This window comes from Suncus etruscus, chromosome 4 (genome assembly GCF_024139225.1).
Source record: "Suncus etruscus isolate mSunEtr1 chromosome 4, mSunEtr1.pri.cur, whole genome shotgun sequence".
Classification (NCBI taxonomy): domain Eukaryota; kingdom Metazoa; phylum Chordata; class Mammalia; order Eulipotyphla; family Soricidae; genus Suncus; species Suncus etruscus.
Window position 1 is genome coordinate 64,316,507 of NC_064851.1, and position 19,555 is coordinate 64,336,061.

Here is a 19,555-nt window from a genome sequence, read left to right on the forward strand (position 1 = left end):
TCGAATAGCTAAAGTAATCCTTGGAAAAAGAAATATGGGAGGCATTACTTTCCCCAACTTTAAACTGTATTACAAAGCAATAGTTATCAAAACAGCATGGTATTGGAATAAAGATAGATTCTCAGATCAGTGGAATAAGCTAGAGTACTCAGATAATGTTCCACAGACAGACAATCCCCTAATTTTTAATAAAGGAGTATATAAAAATATAAATGGAGCAGGAAAATCCTCTTCAACAAGTGGTTTTGGCAAAACCGGTTAGCCACTTGCATAAATGTGAACTTAGACCTCCAGCTAAGATCATGTACAAAGGTAAAATCCAAATGGATTAAAGATCCTGATATCATACTCATACCATAAGGTATCTAGAGCAACACCTAAGTAAAACACTCCATGACATTGAGACTAAAGGCATCTTCAAGGAGGAAACTGCACTCTCTAAACAAGTGGAAGCAGAGATAAACAGATGGGAATATATTAAGCTGAAAAGCTTCTGCACCTCAAAGGAAAGAGTGCCCAGGATACAAGAGCAACCCACTGAGCAGGAGAAACTATTCACACAATACTCATCAAATAAGGTGCTAATATTCAAAATATACAAGACACTGAGAGAACTTTACAAGAAAAACATCTAATCCCATTAAAAAATGGGGAGAAGTAATGGACAGACAAATTGACAAAAAAAGAAATACAAATGGCCAAAAAGGCACATGAAAAAATGCTCCACATCACTAATCATCAGAGAGATGCAAATCAAAACAACTATGAGGTACCATCTCACTCCACAGAGATTGGCACACATCACAAAGAATGAGAACAAGATGTGCTGACGGGGATGTGTAGAGAAAGGAATTCTTATCCATTGCTGGTGGGAATGCCATCTAGTCCAACCTTTCTGGAAAGCAATATGGAAATTCCTTCAAAAATTGAAAATTGATCTCCCATATGATTCAGCTATACCACTCATAGGGATTTACCGTAGGAACATAAAACTACAATACAAAAATCCTTTCCTCACACCTATATTAATTGCAGTGCTATTTACAATAGCCAGAATCTGGAAACAATTAAGATGCCCTTCAACAGATGAATGGATAAAGAAACTGTGGTACATATACACAATAAAATATTATGCAGCCGTCAGGAGAGATAAAGTCATGAAATTTTTCTATACATGGATGTACATGAAATCTCTTATGCTGAGTGAAACAAGTCAGAGGGAGAGAGATAGACACAGAATAGTGTCACTCTTCTATGGTTTTTAAGAAAAATAAAAGACATTCTTTCAATAATTTTCAGAGGCAAAAGAGAAGAGGATGTAAGTTACAGCTCACTACAAGAAGCTCACCACATAGAGTGATGAGTGCAGTTGGAGAAATAACTACATTGATAATTATCTTAACAATGTGAATGAATGAGGGAAGTAGGAAACCTGTCTAGAGTTTTGGCGGGGTGTAGTGTGGACATTGGTGATGGGAATGTTGCATTGGTGAAGGGGATTGTTCTTTACATGATTGAAAACCAACCACATTTTTGTTTGTTATCAAGGTGTTTATATAAAGATATTAATTTTAAAAAAGAATGTATACTTCATAAATTTTGTTATCCTTATTGATTTAGGACAATAAAAAGCATGATCTATTCACAGATATGATTGAAATTTAATAATATTAAATTGTTGAAAAGGTTCTATCAAGAAGATATTAAAATAACAATATCTTTCTATTAATGTAGAATGCATATAACTACATATTCTGAAGGAGAAAAATACTTAGGTTTACATTTTGCTCTTGTTATTGTCTAAATGCCATAATTTTACATAATCCCTTACCTTTGAAAACCTCATACATAAAGTGTAACTAAGGTTATTTTCTGAAAATCATGTGAGGAAATATATTTAGTAAAATATGAGAAGTGTAACAATCTGTATAAATAGTATATTTACAAACAAACATCTAATAACATTTAATATAAATGACAACTATTTAAATGAAAGGGGATTATAAAAATTATACCTGCAAATTTGTCAGGAAACAAACCTATTAAGAATGGTCAGTATATTAGTATCATAACATCTATTGAAATATATTCAAAAAAGTTTTCTTCTGCATTATAATTATTTTTCCACTTATTACTGTCAAGTTATTTTCTGTTAAGAAGCCCATATTAAATACTATTAAATGTTATAGCCTCAGAAAGAGCTCAAAAGGTTAAGTGCTTGCTAGTTATACCTAATGCCCTAAATTCACTGACATGTTCCAACACACAGACCATCAGAACTGACTTTAAGATTAAGTATTGCCAGTGTGTACTCTGGCTTTGAACACCACTAGAGAAGTGCCTCCAAATGCATTAATTCCTGTTTTCTTTTTTTATTGTGGGATTACACCTAGTGATACATGGTGGACAATATTCAGAGGAGGTTGGGACTAAGGTGGTTCTATGTTCAAACCTAGTACTTGCCATATTGAAGGCATATGCTCTATCACATGAGCCCCATACGACACTGATTTTCTGTTCTATACGTGGCTATTATTATTCAGTTGAGGGGGAAGGTAGTTTTAAAGAAATAATTGCAGGTTCTCAAAGACAAAGTAAAAAGTATTTTTGTTATATATTGTTTCGTTTTATTTTATTCTGAATGATGTCAAATTCAGAGCCTTGCAATGCAAGACATTAGCAATACAACTGAGCCATCAGTCCAAAAAATTATAAATAATAATATAGTTTGTAAAATCACCCCATGCTCTTTATCTCCAACCCCAGGTGAAGGAGACTAAATCAGAGTCTCACATAAAATAATACAAACCTGACTGAAGGTGAAACAAGCATAATTTGGCTATCTTCTTCCTCCTATGAAGAGCAAGCTGTGTGCCAGATCAATAGTTTTTATTGAGTACAGAGACCATCTAAAATGTCACTAATGTTTCCCACATTTAGATTTTGTTTGGTAAATAAAGTTAATTTATTCATGAAATAAAAATTCCATTATACTTACATTAGTTCCTAGGAGATTATATAAGATCATCTTTACATTTAAGTTATAGTTGGCATCCTGAAAGTATCTTAATTTGCCTAAATAAATGAAACATGGAACCTTAAAATGAATATTCTTATATTACTATTAGCTGAAATAATTTATGAAGTTGATTAAAATTGGGTGACAGGATCAATTATATGATGCTGAACATAACCATGTGTTGATTTATAAGTTGTATGCCTGAAATTAACGTTAATTCAATAATAAAGTGGCAGATATTTTCCCAATTTTCTTAATTTGAATATATTTCAAAGGCTTTTTTGTTTTCCAGTTTATTACACACAGTCTATGTAATGTTAGGATAATTTACTTCTTTCTTGAATAATCAGAAATTATTCTAGAAAGTGTACATTTATTTGAGCTTGAGAAAATATTACTCTTTCAGACTCTCACCCATGGAAGACCCTCTCAGTCTCTAGTATTCCTTATGTCTTAGCTGTTTTAAAGTGCCTTTATTTTAAGATAATTTTCTTTTAATTTATGTTGATATTGAAAACTCAAACTTTTTTTGTGGCCTTTGATTTATGATGTTTGTTCTTTAGAGGCTAAACCCAGTTTTGCTTGGGACTTATACCTGGTTTCTGTGCTCAGTTTCACTCCTGGTGAACTTGGGAAATATTACATTGTGCCAGGAATAAATCTTGGTTTGAATGTTTGCCAGATTACTCGTGTACCCACCGTGCTTTCTCTCATATCCCCTGAATTATAATTTAAATTTTATTTTATTTCATTTTATTTTTATTTATTTATTTACATATTTTGGTTTTAGGGCCACAACCGGTGGCACTCAAAAGTTACTCCTGTCTCTGTGCTCCAAAATCGGTCCTAACAAGGTAGGAGGACCATACTGATGCTGAAGATTGAATCCAGGTCAGTCCGGAGTCATTTGCATCCAAGACAAACTCCCTACACTGTGCTATCTCTCAGGCTCCAAAGTTTAAAATTTTAATTTATATCATCTTACTGCTAAAGCGTATTGTACATAGCTTGAATGATTACTAATGCCAACAAATGCCCTTAAAATTGTTGGTCAAAACTGCTGAGCTGCTTTGGTATTCATAATGATGTTTCTTTTTTATTTTCTCTAGCTTCAATTTTCTGACAAGTTCAAATATTTAGGTCAGTTAGTGATTAGTCTAGCTGCTGTTTTGCATATTTTCTAGATTTTTATAAAAACTTTAATCTTTAATAGAGAATCTTGGCTTTAAGGATATTGTTAGTCTTTCATAAAAACATCAAGATGAACTAAATTGTAGGTTCCTGATATTCATTAATAAAATCGCGCTTCAGCCCTTCGCTCTCTCTCTCTCACTCTCTCTCTCTTTCTCTTTCTATCTTTCCTTCCCTCCTCCTGATCTGGGGAGAAACAAAAAGATATAAAATTAGGACAATACTTTACACATATCATAAACTTAATTAGAACTTAAAAGTTTGTTGAGAAAGGAGCAAGAAATTCCTTTATTAAAACATGTCTATTTGTACATGATGGACATGTCCCAAAATTCCAGATACAGAGAAAGAAGCCTTTATGTCTCTCAACCCAAATATCTGACACAACCCTTAGAGGATTTTTGCTTAGAAGCCAAAATTAAAGTATAGTAATTACTAGATTCCTTTTATGTGTATATGTTTATAAATATCTTTATTAGAATATGGCTTAGATGAAAAAATTAAATTTTATTAAATTTAATTGAAAAAATAGTGAAATGTAAGTGTATGGGATAGGCCAAGTTGCTCAATATAGGCCATATGTGCTGAGGTTGGTAGTAAACTATATATTGATATCAGTTAGGTTAAGTAAATTAGAGTAATCGAAGTCATATAGGTACTAAGTGTAGAACATAGTGTTATTATCCCTGAGCAGTGAACCTAGCACTAAACTCACCTTAGAATATTTTCTTCCAAAAAACTTCAAAGAAAATTCTAACCTTGTTACCAATTTAAAAGTAAGATTACAACATTTGGGTCCACTTATCTCTTTGCAAATGAGGTGCCTTATTTCTTACTTCCAAAAATGTTAAGCAATCTATTTCATATAAGATGAATAAAAGATTTATTGGATATCCTCTAAACCATTTGCATGAGTTCAGAGTAAAAGCATCTAAAATATATGTATTAATTTTATTTAAAATACACAAGAGCTTATAAACCAATTGGAAATTTCTTGGCAAGAACATAAAGAAACTTGATAGAAAATGTTTTCCTAAAACCTACACTTTTGACAGTGTCCAGTTGCAATAAAAATTTGCCAACATTTTTTATTCATGAATTGGCAAAACAGTCAAATAATAATGAAGAAAAATAAAATACATTTAAATGAATTTGAGTGAGATATCTTTTTCTCCAAAAAAATTTACTTTATTATAAAGAAACTTGATTTTATGTTTCTAAAATAAGGGATAATAGTCTTTTCCCAAAATATGTGTGCACCCTACTATTTATCGCAGCACTCAGTGTAATAGTCAAGTCTTGGAACCAACCTCGATGCCCAAAAACAGAAGAGTGGATCATTAAGATGTGGTATCTATACACAATAGAATACTACATGGCAGTAAGAAATGATTCAATCACAGATTTTGCAGCAACATGGATGAACCTAGAACATATTATGTCTATAATATTAACATATATGATAATTATGTATCTCATCATAATTTATAACAGTAGTGTAAAAATAACAATCATAATAATTAAAATGATAATTGATAAAGAGTGATATCCTTTTTAAGAGTGTGCATTAGGAGTGTGCTATGTAACTGAAAACACTATTTTCATTCTTCCACACACATATATCCATGTACATACACATGAACATATATTTCTCAGACACATACACTAGCACTAAAAATTAAATTAAACAATATTTTTCTTCTTGAAAATAAAGTTTTTCTCTGCTCAGGGGAATACTGTAATTATAGGTATAAAATTTGGTGAGCATCATTCAAGGCAAGTACTGTAACTCTATACTATATTTTGATGTTTATTAGAAAAAGTATGTATTGTGTATTATTTTCTGCATGCATATTTACAGATAATGCATTTATCTGTATTCCAAACTTAACTGGCATTCCATATTTCTCTTAAATATAAAAGGTTTAGTCCCAGTTATATGTTATATCACCTCTTATTTATTTATTTATTTATTTATTTATTTATTTATTTATTTATTTATAATGATCAAACCAGAGTTCTTATGCATATAAGCAGTATTATACTGCTTAGCAATATTCCTGCCTCAAATACCTCTTCATGAATATATTTCGAAAATACAATGATTCAGTTAAATTACTGTATAGTCACACTTACTTAGGTACCATCAGAACACAAGTATTTTCTATCCAGGTGATTAAGTTTCAGTCAGGAAGCTAAAGTATTAAATGTGAAAATAAAATGAAGGTTAACTGCTAAATTATGTCAAATATTCATAGCAATCTATCTATAGAGTAAAATTGAGATCTACTGAATTTAAAGTTGCTACAATTAAGATATATTTTATATCATAATAAAATTTTTACTATGTGGAAAAAGTATGAAGTTACAGGACCAGAGATTATAATACACAAGATAAGGTTGTTTATTCCCAGCATTCAGTCCTTACTGTCCATGGTGTCTTGATCCTCTAATTGCAAACAATAATCCAAGTACTGTGGAGGTATTCTAGACTAATCAATAAGCCAGAAGTATCCTTCAATGTTACAAGGTATAGAAAGCCCAGACTCCCCTACTATCACCAAAATTTTTACTTGTAGTCTTGAGGGGCAATATGAGACTGAATTCTTGTTTTGTTTTGTCTGGGGGCCACACCTGGTGATGCTCAGGGTTACTCCTGGCTATGCACTCAGAAATTGCTCTAACTTGGGGGACCATATGGGACACCGAGGATTGAACCAAGGTCAGTCCTGAATCAGCCACTTGCAAGGCAAATGCCATATCACTCTGCTATAGTTCCAGCCCTGAGATTAAAATGTATAAAAGAAAATAAGTACATATGTTTATGTCACATTGAATGCTTCCTAAAGATAAAAATGACATTATTCAAGGACTTAAAATAAAATATATAATGTACATATATATGAAATAAATGTGTCAGCACTTGCCATTTCTTTCTTACATTCAATGATTTGTAAAGTTGTTGCTTTATCTCAAATAGTAACAGACTTTCCTGTCTTATGATTTTAGATTCTGAGAAAAATTAACCATAATTTAATACAAAATAAACAGAAGACAGGAGTTATGCCTATTCACTTTGTTCTCTCAACATGTTGTGTGATATCTGGAGAAAGTGGTCAATACATGTTTGCAGAATATATTAGGGAAAAATCAACAGAAGGGACAGAAAAATAAATAGAAGGGCTAATTCTTTAAGACAGGAAGATATTAATAAAGTTCTAAAATGCAATTATTTTTATATATATTTTTTTATAAATTTTTGTACCACACATAGTGGTGCTCAGGTCCTACTCCAGGGTTGACACTCAGGGATTACTTGTGGCAGGGCCTCAGATATCAAGTGATGTGCCACAGTTTAATTTCTTATAGACCATTGCCCTACCTGTTGTCATATCATTTTATCCCATATTTATTATACATTCAAGTAATAAAAAAGGGAATAAAATTTTATGTTTGAAGACAAGGAAATATAATTTCTATGTATCATTTTAACAAATATTTCTTTACGTGTAAATAGTTATGGAATCATTTTAAATAGTCATGCAATTCCAACTTTCTTGAATACACTCTCTAGAAATTATTTCTCCAAAAACCAAAACGATGAAATGTCTGTATTAGCTATAAAGCTTTTAGAACAATAATTTATAAGCATTTAAAATGTTAATGATAATTTGTACACTACTCTCTGGACTTTCTTGAAGGGCAGATGGATCTTTGTTTGCTTTGTAACATATCGCTGTTGTGTGTACTTATGTCTCACATCAAGTCTAACGGACACGACTATAACTGACATGATGCCATGGCTCATTGTCAGTGAATATTCCAAATTTAAATATTTGCCCTACTTTTCAGCTCTTCAATCTCAAATTGCCATTTTGCTATAATATAAACATATATTTTTGGAAGAAGAGTATATTTTACATTCTTTGTCTTCTTTATATCAAACTAATAATAACTCCCTTCAGTACTATAACACTTAATAATAGAATATATAAGAATCTCATTACTCCTAATTGACATTTTTATTTGTAATATATGAAATAAGACGTTTGGGAACTGAAAATGGATGAATGGATATGTAGTTAAAGTGTCTTGGCTGAGGTTCCAACTTCAATTTATTATCTGTGGCCTACATAAAGATTATGAAATATAGAGACTGGAGCAATAACAGCAGTAGGGCATTTTCCTTTCACCCGGCCAAACTAGTACAGACCTGAGTTCGATCCTGGCATCCCATATGGTTCCATGAACCTTCAAGAGTTATTTCAAAGCAAAGAACTAGAAGTAATCCCTGATCATTGCTTGGTGTAGCCCCAAAAGCCATAAAAGGGGGAAAAAAAGAAAAAAAAAAGAATATTAAAAAAAAAACAAACCACATGACTAGATAGTCCCATCAGATAAGACTAATGTAGACTAGCACATTACATATCTAAATTTAAAATTTTGTGGAAAAACATATCCCTAGTCTCTTTAGTTACACAGGTCGGAAACTGCCAAATTCTTACTGGTAACACAAATCAAAATCATGTGAGTAAAAGCATATTTTATAAAGACCACTTTTATTTTAGCTAATGACTGAATAATTTTTGGGTAATTCTTTAATACAAACTTGCGGGGTCCTGAAGCCCCCCAGGGGGGCCCGGCCAGCAGGAATTAGCTGGGAAGACTTCTCAGACAACCGCACTCCTATTTTGCTAGGTAGAAGAACAACCACACCTGTAAAAATCTGAGAGAGGTTAATAATAAAGACCCAAGGCAATGTCTCACTGCTCAAGGGCAACTTTATTTGGCTACAGCTTCTTCTTATATAGTGAAGGAGAAGGGGGCAGGCAAAAGGCAATGTCAATCATTCTTTTGGCATGAAAATTACTTCATTATTCCAAATAAGGCAAGTGGGCAATACTTCTTGCAGTATCCATGGAAACATCTTGTGACCTTCTAGCTGCATTTCTAAACTTTTTAACAGATATAAGGTGGGGGCAATGTTCTTACAGAAATAATTTTGTACAGACAATGTAACATATACACATAATAACTGCCTTGTTGACTCCGGAATGTAGTTGAGGGAGTAAGACCTCATTTCTGGGAATGGTACCGGGCCGTGTTGCTCTCCTCCGGGCTACAAGATTAATTATCTCTTGCAGCTGCACATTCCTTTCTCTATAGCTCAAAAACTTACAGCAAGACTGCAAAATAGCTTTTAGGTGAAAAGCTGGAATATGGCAGAAAGAACAGCAAAATGGCCTCAAACAAGTCAGTCCCCAACATCTCCCCCTTTCTCTTCTAATAAAAGAAGGAAAGTCGTGAGCGGGTGGAAGAACCGTGTCTTAGGCTACAAGGTTTGACCAGGTTGGACACGGCCAAAGCCGCATTTAAAAGATGGCTACAAGCGCCGTGGGTATGCGCAGAGATTTGAATTATGCGTTGTAGCCTTTTAGGGCCGTGCCCTAACTGGGACCTTGCTAATCCCGTCGTAGGTGTCTCCACAGCCGAGAGCACAAGTGCCGGAGTGAACTCCGTCTGTTAGCTATGCGCTCTATCTCCTGGAAACTTAGTGGCTGGAAAGGCGGCTTGGTGACTAAAGCCAAGTTTTCACAGGAGTCACGCGGGGTTAGACGCTGGTAGTTAACCTGAATAGAGGTTTTTGCCTTTTCTTCTACCTGGTTTTTAATAAAGGCAGTAATTTTGCGGAAAATCCATGGGCCAAGAGAAAAGAGCAGCATGAGGCTAATAAGAGGGCCCAAAATAGTGGACAGTAATGTATGTATCCAAGGAGAAGAGAAAAACCAACCCTGTTACCAACTTTGTTTTTGGTCAAAACGTTTCTGGAACTCCTTCATACCGTTACCAATACGTAGAACACTATCCCTAACTAATCCAGATTTGTCTTTAAATACACAGCATAGTTCTTTAAGGGCCACACAGACTCCCCCTTCCTATATAAGGGCAAAATATAAAGTACGACGATTTTGAAGAACTACATCAGCAAGGGAACTAACAGTATCGTAGGGGTTGAGGAGAGAAGCTAAGCTAAGAGCGTTTATAATATGGTTTTGTGAGGGCTAGAGCAGAGGCATTTATAATATTTAAAATAACTTGAGAGGAGAAGGATGGGCTAGAAGGCAGAGTTCGTAGCTTACAACTTGCTTAATAGTGAGTTGATGACGCTGAGGCTGAACTTTTCAGAGAAGAAGTTTAGAGTTATTGGTGTAGATAGGAGATTTAAACGTTGTGATGCTTTTATAAAACGGCGAAACTGGTGAATTGCAGATTTAACAGTGTTCATAGCTGGTGTTGGAGAGCGCTTGGGCAGAGGCATTGACCATTTGCAGGATGAGGTTCAAGGTGGAAACCGGACCAACAGGTTTGATGGTTAATGTAGGCTTTAACAAAGCTAAAACATAATAATTATTATAAGCAAGAAACATTTCAGTAACAATATGGGGAGAAAATGCAGTGGAGTAAACAAAATAAGTGGAGTTGGGGGCTTCAATGAAGATGGAAGAGTTGTTAACAATAATGGTTTGATTGCAAATGTGTGATTGTTGAACAGGCGGGCACATATATGGTTCGAGCAAGCAAAGTTCCACGACCGTGACTTGTTTACAATGGAGGTTGTTGGTGGCAATGGTGGGCAACCAAGGCAGCTAGGCAGAGTGTCTAATTCAGCATTGTCAAAGGTGGAGTCAGTTAGAAACAGGTTTGCAGGAATGGCAGCTAGCAGGAGGTTTATAAGAAAACAGCTTGGCAGAAGGCAAAATGGTTACTTCATATAAAAATTAAGAATTTGCAGAAAACATTAGCAATTTACATTACACTAGTTATTTTTGAATACCACGGGAATGTTATTTGACCTTTGTTAGACTTTGGCATAAAAGAAAATTTATAATTAACAATTGCTAATTAAAAAAAATTTTTTTTAACTGAATATAAAGGATTTTTCTTAAACTTTTAGTTATTATGTTAAAGCTGGATGCTATTTTTTAGCCATAAATACATATTCTATAGGCCTGAACTTACACATAACAGGAAAGCCGGGTGACTGCAAAGTTCAGAAATTCTCCAGGGAAAAGTTATCCCCGATGGCCATTGAGAAATCTGGGGTTTGCCATCTCCCACACCTTCCGCCATGTTCTTAGAAGGACAAAGCTAGCTTAATACATAATTTTTAACACATGATTTTTAGTTGCAAGATGCCAGTCTGTGAACTGACCAGACTGAACCAGGTTGAAAAAATTAATTGAAATTTGAAAAATGGATAAGGCTTTAAAAATTGTATTATTATAAAATGTAGAGATAACAAATAAACAGACAAAACAAAACAACACTAAACACAACATTTTACACTTGTGGCCACTTTCATTCATCACAACAGACACATAAACAGACAAAAGGATTGATTTAAGATTGATTTATAAAAAATTGACAAGCGCTTTTAAATATTTAGCTAGCATGTTTGTGAGAAGAAAAAAAAATTTTTGTAGAAAAATTTTTTTAGTTTTGAGAAGTACTTAATGTAGATGGAGTGGAACTTTGCTGAAAATAAATTTTAAGGTTTAGATTTAACACAAAACATTTTTAAAACAATTTTAATTTGAAGTTTAAAACATTAAGTAAAATGGTTAATGAGCACTGTAGAAGGAGTCTTTACTTTGAAGTATGAAATCATTTGCTGTAAATGAATAGGTTTTCTTTAAATTGGTTTTGCAGTAGAATAGTAAGACAGCTGCAATAAAGTGTTAAAATTTTTATGATTAAACACAATAGCATGAACTATGATTATTAAAGGTATAAAAACTGATTTTAAAAAACAAACAACTGTTTTTACTATGAAGACTTTATGTGAATAATTTGTAAAAAATATTATATACTAAATTAACTAAATGCTTAGATTATTATAAAATATAGTTAAAGACATCTGATACATTTACACACCTAGAACTTAAGACTAAAATTATATTTAATACTAGTTAATTTGCTTATAAAGTTTAGTTACTTTTATATATTACTTATAAAATTATATATAATATATTTTTCATTTATATTATTTTTTTACTGCGACACAAATATACAGATTTGTATAATGTGCTGATATTTTGAATGAACTTAAAATAATAGTTCTTTCAATGCAGAAATAAAGAACAACCATTGCTGTAGCACAAAGTTAAAACTAAGGGTACGATAAAGCACACCTAGGTGTTCACTGTGCATTAAATTAACTATATTGTTTAAAAAGGCTAACCACATTATTTTTCACATAATTTTGTAAATACTTTAAAAATTAAAATAAAACTTTTAATAGAAATATAAGACTTAAATTTAACACTTTTGTGTTCGGTTGGATTTTAAAACACAAAGAAGTTTTTCTTTTACCAACATTTTGTTATCTGTAAAGTGACAGAATTATGACCTTGCTTTAAAATTTTCTGAGAGGCATGAAAAAAAAATTTTATTGCCTTTATCTTTCTGTTGCTTTTTAATGTTTTAATAATTACTTTACACTACTTAATGCACTAAACCTAATAACACATATTTGACGAAGTGTAGGGCTGACAAGGTGAAGCAGAGTTTTTCACTGATAACTTGGGGAGGGGCTAGCACAGTTAACAGCAGGAAGGTTAGAGGCAAATTATTTACAGTTAGCAGGGTGTAATGATATATAGGAAAAAAAAGCAATCTTTTAAGATTAATTACTAATTTATTGGAATTAGAGGGAATGGCAACTGAAGAGGGGAATTTGGGTTGCAAAAGCACTATGGGGATCATGGTTTTATTAATTGATTTGAGAATATGCAAGAGATGCTACTTTTCAGATTTCTTTTGAATAACAAAGATTGGGTATTTCAAGGTGAATTGGAAGGCTTAAAGTGGGAGTGGCAGGGCTTGAGCTGGCTGTTTTCCAAGGCTGGCAGGAAAGAGGCTGAAGGAGGCTGAGGGCTGGTTTGAACAAAATGTACTTAGTAAAGGGTACATTAGGCTCAGAAGTTTTAACAGCAAAGTGTAGATATCGCAATGTTTTATGGCTTAGCAGATGATACTTTGTAATTATCCTGCTCACTGTGCCCTTAGAATTTTTTGTAGGCACTGCAGCAGTTTCTGTTTTATGGCACTTAGCCTGACTTTTATTAGTTTGTTTCTTTGAATTCTCAAGAGGGGGGGCTTGGCCGTGGAATTTAGTGGGCAGAGGACAGACAACTATAGATTTAGGAGGGGGGGGGAAACGCCTGAAGGGCAGAAACCTGTGAATTAAGAGAAGCAGCCTGTTTTTGAAGGTTTAAGATTTGTTTAAGATTTTTAATTTGGCCAAGTAGTTTCATTTCTATAGCTTTAAGAGGGGGAGCGGTGAGAGGAGAGAATCTGCCATGGTTAGGGACTGAGCGTCTTGGGCATTTAGAATTTTTCCCCTGGGGTGCGGGGGATCAGTGGGAGGCGTTTGAGAAGGTAGCTGCGGAGGCTGCTGAGCAGGCGGGGAGGGGGGGGGAGACTTTTTCCATTAGGGAGAAAGACAGGAAAGGTAGTAGCACTGGTTTTTGAGCTAAGAGCATTATCAAGTTTGTTAGAGAGGTGAGAGACCATGGATGTAATTGTGGTGAGTTGGGAACTCAAGTCAGAAAAAGGGGGGGGGGGGAAGAAAGCAGCAACAGTTTGTTGCCGCGTGTGGGGGAGCTGCTGGAATGCTGGCTCTGGGGAGCGACTTCCAGGCATAGAGGGCAGCAAGAGCCATGTTGGCAAGCTGGGACCTGGAAAGTGTGTGCTGTACCTTTAAGGTATGAAAAGAGGCGAGGCCAGCTATAAGAGCTTAGAGATCAGGATTCCTGCCTATCTGCAAGGGCTTTGCAATGAAAAAAAAAAGTTAACTTCCCAAGAGACAAAGAGTTCAGCTATTAGATTCTAAGCAGGAGAGCGTGTAAGGGGCTTGGGGGCCATAGGAGGTTACGGCTTGAAACGGCTCTTTGAGGCTTTTCTAATTAAAGGCTTTGTATTGATGCAATTGCTGGCTAAGGAGGGGAGGGTGGTGAAACAGGGACGGAGCTGAAGCTAGGGAAGTGAAGGGCTGTTTAGGATTTTGCACAGAGGGTGCAGCGGCCTCTTCTGTAGGGGTCTGGGTGCATAGAGCAGAAGCATGGACAGAAGTAAGGGAGGGATATAAATGAGAAGCATTAGAGAGATCTTTAAGAGCATTAGTTACTTTGGAGACAAAGGTAGAAGAATCAGTGGTGGAGGGAGGACAAGGGGAAGTATTCTCAGAGGGAGAAGAGAGATGAGAGACAGAATTAGAACGAGAGGGAGTCCTGGAACACTCACGGGAGACTTGTTGTACATGAGATTCAACGGCATGGATGATGTCTTTGGCGGTTCCGGCATTTTTAGTTACAATGATATCTCTTAACAGGCTCCAATATTGGAACATAATTTTTTCCTTCTGTGAATCATCATTATTTACAAAATAATCACTCATTTCATGTCCTACTTTGTCCCAAGTGGACGCAACAATTTCTGGACAGGTAATAATAAACCAATGACATACATTATGAATAAACATAAGAAAATTACAAATATTCTTTTTTGGTAACCTCTATATGTCTGGCTTTCAACTCAGACTGTATATATTTAATGAATTTAAGTTCAGTACTCAACGAAACACCCATGGAAGTGAAGCCAACGGGCGAAGCCCCAAGAGCCAATCAGGGGCGGTGATCAGAACGACTGTAAAAACTGCAGTTTAAATATTTGATTAAGGCTAACTCGTTTCAACGCCTACCCGGATGGGGTATATCCTGCGATTTACGAAACAGCTCCGGACTCGCCGACCCGTAGTCGTTCGGGGTGTGGCGGTGGTCTTCGTGCCCAGCGTTGGGCGCCAAAATGCGGGGTCCTGAAGCCCCCCAGGGGGGCCCAGCCAGCAGGAATTAGCTGGGAAGACTTCTCAGACAACCGCACTCCTATTTTGCTAGGTAGAAGAACAACCACACCTGTAAAAATCTGAGAGAGGTTAATAATAAAGACCCAAGGCAATGTCTCACTGCTCAAGGGCAACTTTATTTGGCTACAGCTTCTTCTTATATAGTGAAGGAGAAGGGGGCAGGCAAAAGGCAATGTCAATCATTCTTTTGGCATGAAAATTACTTCATTATTCCAAATAAGGCAAGTGGGCAATACTTCTTGCAGTATCCATGGAAACATCTTGTGACCTTCTAGCTGCATTTCTAAACTTTTTAACAGATATAAGGTGGGGGCAATGTTCTTACAGAAATAATTTTGTACAGACAATGTAACATATACACATAATAACTGCCTTGTTGACTCCGGAATGTAGTTGAGGGAGTAAGACCTCATTTCTGGGAATGGTACCGGGCCGTGTTGCTCTCCTCCGGGCTACAAGATTAATTATCTCTTGCAGCTGCACATTCCTTTCTCTATAGCTCAAAAACTTACAGCAAGACTGCAAAATAGCTTTTAGGTGAAAAGCTGGAATATGGCAGAAAGAACAGCAAAATGGCCTCAAACAAGTCAGTCCCCAACACAAACTCAAAATACAAAATATGTAGTAGTAATTTTTAGTTTCATAATGTTCACATCAATAAATAAAAGCATAGGTCTGGAGCAATTGCACAGCGGTATGGCGTTTGCTTTGCACATGGCAGCCCACGAAGTTCCTAGTTTTGATCCCTGGAGTCCCATATTTTCCCCAGGGGCCAGCCAGGAGCGATTTTGAGTGCAGAGCCAGAAGTACTCCCTGAATGCCACCAGAATTGCCCCCCTCATAAAAAACCCCCAAAAAAACCAAACGCCATACCAAAAGAAGTAAAATCAGAATGCCTTAAATATTTATTTAAAGTTATTTAAATTTTAATTCGTATAATTTAATAAAATTGCGTTCTTGGACATGATATCAAAGCTAAGTACCTTGAAAAGACACTTAAATTAATATTCATTTAATTAAAAGAATAAAATCAAATAGGAAAAACAGAATTTACAGTCATCAAATATTATGTATAAAATATTAAAAATACTTTAATACCTACTTTCTTTTGTTTTTTGGGGGGGTCACACCCGCCAGAGTTCAGTGTTTACTTCTGGCTTTGAGCTCAGAAATCACCCCAAGCAGCATGGGGGACCATAAGGGACGCCGGGATTCAAACACCTTCTTTCTGCATGCAAGGCAAATGTCCTATCTCCATGCTTTCTCTCCGGCCCCAAACCTACTAATTTTAGAAAAAATTTTCATTGTTTAAAGTCCAGAATATTACAGCAGGTAGGGTGTTTGTCTTGCACAAAGTCGACCTGGGTCAATCCTTGTTATCCCATATGATTTCCCAAACCTGCCAGAGCAAGGAGTAACCTTTGAGCACTGTTGTGTGTGCCATGCCCCCTTCCCAATGTTTAAAATACTGATCTGTAATCATTATTTTCCCAAATTAAATTTTATATAAGAATGACGAGTTACTAATGTATAATAAATAAAAATGTGTTTTTTTCTGCTCCCCTTTAAATATTTTACTTTAATATCAATATACTTTATATTTTATTAATAATTTGAGCACTTGATTCTTTTTTTTTTTTTGGTTTTTGGGCCACACCCATTTGACACTCAGGGGTTACTCCTGGCTATGCGCTCAGAAGTCGCTCCTGGCTTGGGGGACCATATGGGACGCCGGGGGATCGAACTGCGGTCCGTCCTAGGCTAGCGCAGGCAGGGCAGGCACCTTACCTTTAGCGCCACCGCCCGGCCCCGAGCACTTGATTCTTATCTGTAAGCATAAAGCTACCAGTTTTATAAGCTCATGTGAACAAGGGATCAGTATTTACTTTATTTTAAACTTCACTCCTAATTCAAAATTCTGATTAATGTCCTTATTTTCTGAATTGCTATGCCAAGTTGTTTTTCAAAAGTAATCTAATAGGTTTTACTGGAGTTGTATTTTTCTGCTGATAATTGCCTGCAGCCATTATAGATATGAATTACCTTTGAACATCAATTAAAGGATTGCCTTATTTAGGGTTATATATTCTCCTTGGAACTGTAAAGATTTTCATTGTTTCATGTTCTCTGGTTTAAAGTTATTGCTATTAAAACTCTGAGGCAACCTTCATCTCATTTTTATTAATTTGTTTTTGCCTGTGTACATGAGCATTTATTCAGTTAATTTTATAATTAAATATCTAAACTATAATATGTCTCTATTATTTTGTATGGATTTTATAGAATATTCTTTGATCTTTTATATATATTAAAATTAATATATTTATTTAAGTATCATGATTACAAACATGTATGTAGCTGGGTGTCAATTACAAAAAGCCACACCCCCTTCACCATTGCAACATTCCCACCACCAATGGCCTCCATCTTCTTCCTCCCTCATTCCCTACCACTATTCAAGACAGGAATTCGATTTATCTCACTCTTTACCATTCACATGATAGATGTTAGTGTAGTTATTTCTCTAATTGCACTCACCACTCTGTGCTAATCTTCATACTGTGGGCTGGTCCTTCTACCCCTCATCTCTATTGTCTCTTTGTACTATTACAATAATGTCTTTTATTTTTCTTAAATACCATAGATGTGTGAGACTATTTTGTGTCTTTATCTTTCCTCTGACTAATTTCACTCAGCGTATTTCCATGTACATCCAAGTATAGAAAAATTTTATGACTTCATTCTTCTTGACAGCTGCATAGTATTTTATTGTGTGTACACATACACACACACATATATATATGTAGTATATATATATATACTACATATATATGTATGTAGTATATATATATATATATATATACTACAGTTTCTTTAACCAATCATCTGTTGTCCAGCACCTCAGTTGTTTCTAGATTCTAGCTATTATAAATAGCACTGCAATGAAGACTAAAGGCATTTTCAAGAAGGAAACAGTGCTGTTCAAACAAGTGGAAGTGGATATAAACAGATGGGACTATATTAAGCAGAAAACTTCTGCACCTCAAAGAAAATTGTGACTAGGATACAACGGCCACCAACAGAATTGTAGAAACTATTCACCCAATATCCATCAGATTAAGGGCTAATATCTAAGATATACAAGGTATTGACAGAACTTAACTAGAAAAAAAAATCTAACCTCATCAAAAATTCAAAAAGAACAACAAATGACACATGAAAAAAATGCTACACATCACTATGTAATAATCAGAAAAAATGCAAATCAAAACAATAATGAGGTACCATCTCATGCCACAGAAAATGGCACACATCATAAAGATAAGAAAAGAAAGTGCTGGCAGAGGTGTGGGGGAAAAGGAACTCTCTACTGCTGGTGAGAAAGCCATCTAGTCAACTTTATGAAAAACAATATAGAGATTTATCCAAAAACTGGAAATTGATCTCCCATATGATCTAGCTATATCACTCCTAGGGATATACCCTATGAACACAAAAACACAATACAAAAATGCCTTCTGCACATCTATATTTATTGCATATCTTTTATGTATGTATGTATGTACGTATATATATATATATGTATATATATGTATGTGTATATATATATAACCACTCAGACTGCATCCTCTCCCTCTACCCATTCCAAAGGAAGGGGAGAACAATCATCAATGGCAAGAGGCAGCCACAGAAGTGACACCTAGAGCCGGCTTCACTCTCAGGAGAGGATGCTCTAGCTCCTCCTCGAAGCTTCGGGTGCTCTACAGGGGTCTCAAACTCGCGGCCCGCAGGCTGTTTGTGGCCCTCCATACAACATTTTTGTGGCCCGCTGCCGGCCTTCAAATATCGCAGAATTCGCGATTATTCGCTTACCGAATAATAGCAATAAAAATCGCGTCAGTAAAAAAAAAAATCGCATTAGACATTCGCATACCCCAAGCAGTTCCGTTCGGGGTATGCAAATGTTTAATGCGATTTTTTTGCGATTTTTTCTTACTAATGCAATTTTTTATTGCGAATATTCAGTAAGCGAAATCTCTTATGCAGCCCTGTCTCACCCCGACTTTGCCTCCTGCGGCCCCCAGGTAAGTTGAGTTTGAGACCCCTGCCTACGCGATCAGAGAAACTTTTCTAGTCACATACGATAGAAATGATCCCTGAAAGTATAGTCTTGATCTTTTATATTTTTATAATAAGTTCATAGATGGTTTTCTTAGTGTAATCTTGATTACTTGTCTCTGCAAACAAGTTTTATGTGTTAGTTAAAGTTGTCAGTTTTTTCTGACATATTTGTCTTTATTTCTGATTTTTAAAATAATTTTACATCTTATTCTACAGCTTTTAGTTTTTTACCAAATTAATCCATTTATAAAATTAATAGTATTTACTTCTCACTCCTGAAATATTTATCATAAACCAAA

The 19,555-nt window shown here is 35.1% G+C and overlaps 1 non-coding gene and 2 pseudogenes across 1 annotated transcript; all 3 read right to left on the bottom strand.

Moving 5' to 3' along the window:
* Positions 1 to 12,291: 12,291 nt before the first annotated feature.
* On the bottom strand, positions 12,292 to 12,421 carry LOC126007755 (small nucleolar RNA SNORA22). The gene has a single exon (XR_007495241.1). It is a non-coding gene; the product is annotated as a small nucleolar RNA SNORA22 (small nucleolar RNA).
* A 6,324-nt stretch (positions 12,422 to 18,745) lies between these two features.
* LOC126008213 (uncharacterized) lies at positions 18,746 to 18,923 on the bottom strand (annotated as a pseudogene).
* A 273-nt stretch (positions 18,924 to 19,196) lies between these two features.
* Positions 19,197 to 19,307, bottom strand: LOC126008216 (uncharacterized; annotated as a pseudogene).
* Between the last annotated feature and the right edge of the window lie 248 nt (positions 19,308 to 19,555).